At 43.3% G+C, this 5,810-nt stretch overlaps 1 long non-coding RNA gene across 1 annotated transcript; it reads right to left on the bottom strand.

Annotated features, from left to right (window-relative positions):
- Positions 1 to 3,745: 3,745 nt before the first annotated feature.
- LOC309539657 lies at positions 3,746 to 5,379 on the bottom strand. Its single transcript, XR_014222921.1, has 3 exons — positions 5,331 to 5,379; positions 4,187 to 4,336; positions 3,746 to 4,083 (listed from the first exon to the last, which is right to left on the bottom strand). It is a non-coding gene; the product is annotated as an uncharacterized lncRNA (long non-coding RNA).
- Between the last annotated feature and the right edge of the window lie 431 nt (positions 5,380 to 5,810).

The raw sequence follows: 5,810 nt of genomic DNA, 5'->3' as shown, positions 1-5,810 counted from the left end.
CCCAGCAGTTGCTTGTTGAGGAGCGGGGAAGCGAACCCAGTTCACCAGATTACGAGTCCACTGCTCTTAACCACTACACCATGCAGAGCTGCCATCATTGAAGCAATGTGCTTTCACTCCTGCCCTCTCCCTTTGGGTGGCATTTGGGGATGGATGGATGTGCCTCAGTCTATTCTTACATTCATTCACATTTTCACCTGCTCTTTTTCATTCCACTGAAATTGGTTTATTTCACACAAAGCTTTCCCCCCCCCATTTCATCATCAACCTTCAGATTTCCCTTGGGTCCACTCCTGGGGAATGTAAATAAACCTTCCCTGACCTCTGCACCCAGTTCATCACCAGATCTCCCACCCTCCTCCATTTGTTTCTCTTGTTTTTGCTTGACCTTGTTAAGGACTTCATTGGCTGCCATATTCAGGACCAGATAGGAATTTTCCAACCAGGCCAATTGGCTCTTGTCGGGTGGTTTTTGCCTGTCTCTTAGCAATTGTCACAACTTTGGGCGGATTGGAATTGGGTATGCCTTACTCTTGGTTGGAGGGGAGGTTGTAGCCTCTGCTTGTCCCTCCAAGGGAAAGGGATTAAAGGGATTTGAGAAGAGATTATTTTGCCCAGACACCCAGGTGGGTGTTGGCTATTTTTCTGCGTCATACAGAGTGATACAGTGGTTTTACCCTTGAAGTAGACTCCACACACAAGACTTTGAAGAGGACTCTTTACTTGCAGAATGGCAACTATTAACAAGCAATAGTATTTATGCATATCAAGTCCAAAAATGTGTTTCTCTCCCTTGAGCGCCTTTCTTGCTTCTTGCTTCTAAAACTCCTTTGCCTGTCCTCACAACAGTGTGTTCTTGGAGTCTCCACACACAGCAAAACAACCAGCCAATCTTCAACTCCCATCCTTCCCATAAGACACACACATATTCACTTTTAAAGAGAGTTAACAAATTGAAAAGGCAATGATTCAGCATTTCTGTGACCTGAATTGGAGACAAGATTTTGCAGCTGTTACATTACATTACATAGGTTTTCTTTCCCCCAGTATGATTTATTCTTTGTAAAATACATCTTCTAACAACTACAGTACAAATAATAACAGCGGGGTCTTGGGCCACAGCACTGCTCAAGATGGCGATTCCACAGAGGCATTCTTATTTGATGTATGTTTTAGGACTCCATCACTGCTGGGTTGACCCAGGAAATACTTCCAGCAGGCGGGCTGGGAGTCAACAGTTATACTCTATGCCTGTGCTAAACCTCTAGTGTAGGACTGACTAGCAGAGACCCTCCAGGCTTTCAGATACGCATTTCCCTCCAGTCCTACCTAGAGATGCCAGGGATTGAACCTGGAAGCTCCTGAATGCAAAGCAGATGCTCTACCAGTGAGCTATGGCTATTCATCTTGTGTGGGAAAAGCCACTCTGGAAGTGGGCATGAGAATAAGAAGGATGCTGCCTCAGCCAAAGCTGGCCTCGTGACAGTATTTTCTGCATATAAAATGTGTGGTTAATTATTGTTAATAGACAATGTGAACAATATGTAGATTGGTTGTGAACTGCTATTTCACTCCTCATCTGTAGGCTGTTGCAGATGATTTCTGCAGCTTCTAATGCAAAGGAAATAAAATCCAAGCTAAACAGAGATGCATACCATCATTTTTTGCAAAACTGGGACACCAGTTATGAAATTCAGAAGGGAGGCAGACTCTCTTCATTGTCATGTTGTGTAAAGATAGATGTCACGCAGATCTGCAAATGCTTGGCTTGATTAAACATGTGCTCTAATGAGAAATTTTTGAGGTTACGCATGCCTTTGGGTTCCATAAATCAGAATCACACTCTTAATCGTCGGTAGTTTCTCATTGTTTAAAACCTTCATCATTAAACTAATCTGGGCACTTAAGGTTTTATGAGGCTGGATTTAAAGTTCCTGCAAAAAAACATTAGCCATTAAAAGATGTTGATGGTGGTTCTTGAAATGTTTTGATGGCAACAATGTGTTGATGTCTAGAACATTACAGATCGGTAAAAAATTCCTGTATGTTAACACCCTCCAAAGCACCCTAAGAGAGGGATATAGTTCAGTGATAGAACATCTGCTTTGAACACAGAAGATCCCAGGTTCAACCTCTGGCATCTCCAGGTAGGACTACTAGCCATCCTACCAATGGCTGCCAGCCATGAGGGCTATGCTTTGTCTCTAGGGTTGGAGGCAGTAATGCTATTGACTAGTCACAGGAGAGGAGAGCACTCTTGTCCTGCTTGCTGGTTTCTCACAGGCATCTGATTGGGCACTGTGACAATAGGATGCTGGACTACAAGTGCCACTGGGTCAATCCAGGAAGCTCTTCTTATGTTCTTATGCCCAAGAGATACACTCATCAGTTAGTGTAGACAATGCTGAGTTACGTGGACCAGTAGTCTGACTTAGTCTATTGCAGGTTCCTATGCTTCTCTATCTCCTCATCAGCACAGCTATGTTGAAGAACACTGGTGGCCAAACATGTTTATTAGGGGCTCCTGTGAAGGCCACCAATGAATACCTCTGTAATTTGATTTTTGCATTCATGATACAGCCTAGTGTGTTTTTCATTATTTCTTATTCTTCGTCCATTACTATCATTAAAATAAATAAAAAATTGGAAACTGCAACAGATTTGATTTGGATGTTCACAAAATCAAATCAAAAAGTGTATATTAAGCATGGAAGATGCTGGCAGAGATCTCCAAATGTGGGCACAGATACAAGTTTTGGTGAGCTTTACAGGCCCCCAAACTCTTCTCTGACTCAGAATAAAATTCCAGGCGTACCCACCCAGCCGCCTTGATGCCCAAAACACTCTTCCTCCCAGCTCCCTGATCTCCAAACCCTCATCCCTCTCCCTTTTATATTATGGTTACTGGGTAGCACGGGGATAGCAGCAGTGTTGGCACTCCAGCTGCAATGAAGGAAGACTAATGTGAAAAGGGAGGTTGGGTTTCTCCTTTCCTTCTCTCTTGTGTGCTGTTAGGGCAGTAGTTGTGGAGAAGTTTCTAGCATCCTTTGGGAGAGATGGTTTTTCTGAGGGCTACTCTGATTTCCAAAGTCAGACTAGCTTATAAACAAGATGAGCTGTTTCTTTTTGGGAAATAGTTGAACTGGCAAAGCTCTACAAGCTGAAGTATTTAATGTATATTGAACTGTGCCTACATCTTGTTACAGCTGGCTTACCAGTCACAAAAGTTACTGGACGAAGAGAGCTTGTCTTCAGTAATCTTTGCTCTAAATAAAATCATAATTGGCTACAGTATTAAATCTGTACATATTCTTCTCTTCATCCAAACAAACAGGAGACATTCCAAGCAAAAGCACCTGAGGAGGGCATGGAGCAGGATTGGCCTTGAGAAGGTGCAAGGTCTAGAGCAGGCATAGGCAAACTTGGCCCTCCAGATGTTTGGGGACTACAATTCCCATCATCCCTGATCACTGGTCCTGTTAGCTAGGGATGATGGGAGTTGTAGTCCCCAAACATCTGGAGGGCTGAGTTTGCCTATGCCTGGTCTAGAGAGACTCTTGAGGACCAGGTAGAGAGATCTGAAGGGCTGCATTTGGCCCCCAGGCATAAGGCTCCGCAGCCTTGAGACATATGATTTTGCTTAAGATATGTGTCAGGCTCATGTCCCAAAATGAAAGGACAACAACTTTTAGCTGAAAATAAAGAAGAGATGTTTACTCATTCTAAATAGCAGTACAGGCTCAGCAGCAAGCACAAGATCTAGAAGTCAAGATTCCATGGTATATGAGCAAGGCAAGAGATTCATACCTAACCAGAAGCTATGAAGATGTCCTTACTGGTGACATACCTCTTCTGCCAAGCTATTAAAGATGATGTAGGATGAGCTCACTCATCTTATGCTTTTTCTCTATGGTTCTACCATGCGTACACACAAACATTACACCTGGCTGGGTGCATCTGATCCCACTTTTGGAGGCAGCACCTGGTTCTCAGTGTCAACACTGTGTCCTGCCCCTCTTCCTCCAGCTCTGCTGCTGCCTCCTCCTGTTGGGTCCCTCTCTCTGGCACATGAGGTTCTGTGATCTGTAGGAGGGGCAAGAGAGAGAACTGGTAGATCTGCTTCTTCCTCTTTGGCATCTGGAGTAACAAGAGAAGGACCTTCTTCCTTCATCCCTGAGATGCTCACCTTCCAGCCTTCCATCTGTTCCTTTTCCTTCCTCCTCCACTTGCGTCTGGTGCTGTGAAACCATGCCAGATCCTGAAGGAGTCAAGGAGCCTGTGATAATACATAAATAACTTCGAAGGTATCACCTCTCTTGGTTGACATACACTACATCTGGAAAGGTTAGAGTGGAAGAAAATGGTTAATGCAGCAGCGGAAAGCCTTCAGGGGTTACACTGCTATAAAATAATACTAGTCATTCTGAGCATCTGCCTAAGAAAACTACATCTCAATTGGTCCCATTTCCGCCCCCTCTGTTCCATGTCAATATTCCATGCCTCATATCCATACAGCCATGCAGATCATACTGTACATAGCTTTTCATCACTGCCATTTTTGTTTTTCATTCTTGGGAAAGGTATCACTTTACCTATTCTCTCTGTGGGACATTCCTTGAGACTTAACCCAGCTATAATTCTCTGTGTGAAATGTTTATTACGGTTGTCATACAACATGTGCAGTGCCCATTCTTGGTACCCCTCCATCCCTTCATTTCCATGGTATGCTGGTTCTCCTCATTGGTCTTGACTTTGTTGTTTATACACACACACACAAAGATCTGTGTCTGTTTCCTTTTTCCTTTCATTAGTGAGTCAAATGGCCCAATTTTTTTGGCAGGCAGCATTTCGGAGAGATGTGCTATTGCAGGTGTTCCACTAGAAAGCGAGGGCCAATTCACACAACTCTCAGTGTGCTCCCTGATGCGAGATGGATCATTTCTTTATTCAAATTGGCCATTGGGCCAAGCCACTTATGTGATTATCCTGTCAAATGCTCACTTTACCCATCAAGATAGATAGGTTAAAAAACTTGGGGCTCCCCTTGCTTGCTCATTGGTAAACAGCAAATCACACAGTTGCAATGTGCAGTCACCTTAAGCAACCACATTTTCACAAGGGGGGGCTGAGAATGCCATTCCATCAGAACACATCATTTCTCTTTGTTGTCCACAAAGTAGAAGTTGGAAAAAGACATTCTGAAATATAATATTAGGGCTGTCTTGACTGATCATGGATGAACACTTTTGGATTTAAAAGGGAGCTTTTGGGAAGGATTGAATCATCTGGCCAAACTCTCAAAAGATTGCCATTTTTTTATATTTTCTAACCTCTGGACAGCTGTTGGGGCATTTTTTTGGTCTTCCGTCAAGACTTCTTCATCCTTACAACACAATCCCAGCCAATCAGGGATCACCTTGGGAATGTATCGATGTCACAATGCCCAAAAACCTGTCATATTTGCTTGTTTGCAACAGTGTTAATGTGAGAAAACATAAGCCAATTCAGAATGACACCCAATGTTTCTGTACCACTGCACCAATGTTTCCTGTTTTTAGGGTGATGAGAAAAAGGAAAATGGGAGGAAAGGTTGTCTATGAATAGGTTGATAGTGCATGCTTGAGTGTTCTGCAGCACAAGTGACCTATAGAATATACCCTTCAGTCTTTACAATCCCAAAATGTACTTTTAATCTGAAACTGCAATAAAGGTCCCACTTCATTTTTATGTACCTGCCTGTCTTTCTCTCCCCCTCCCCATCATCTTATTCTCAAAAGCCCCTCCCCAAGTCTAAACAACAAAGAAAGAAA

Source organism: Podarcis vaucheri (assembly GCF_965113315.1).
Source record: "Podarcis vaucheri genome assembly, chromosome: 8".
NCBI classification, from domain to species: Eukaryota; Metazoa; Chordata; class Lepidosauria; order Squamata; family Lacertidae; genus Podarcis; species Podarcis vaucheri.
The sequence above is the reverse complement of the archived record's forward strand: the minus strand, read 5'-3'. Positions and strand labels throughout refer to the sequence as shown.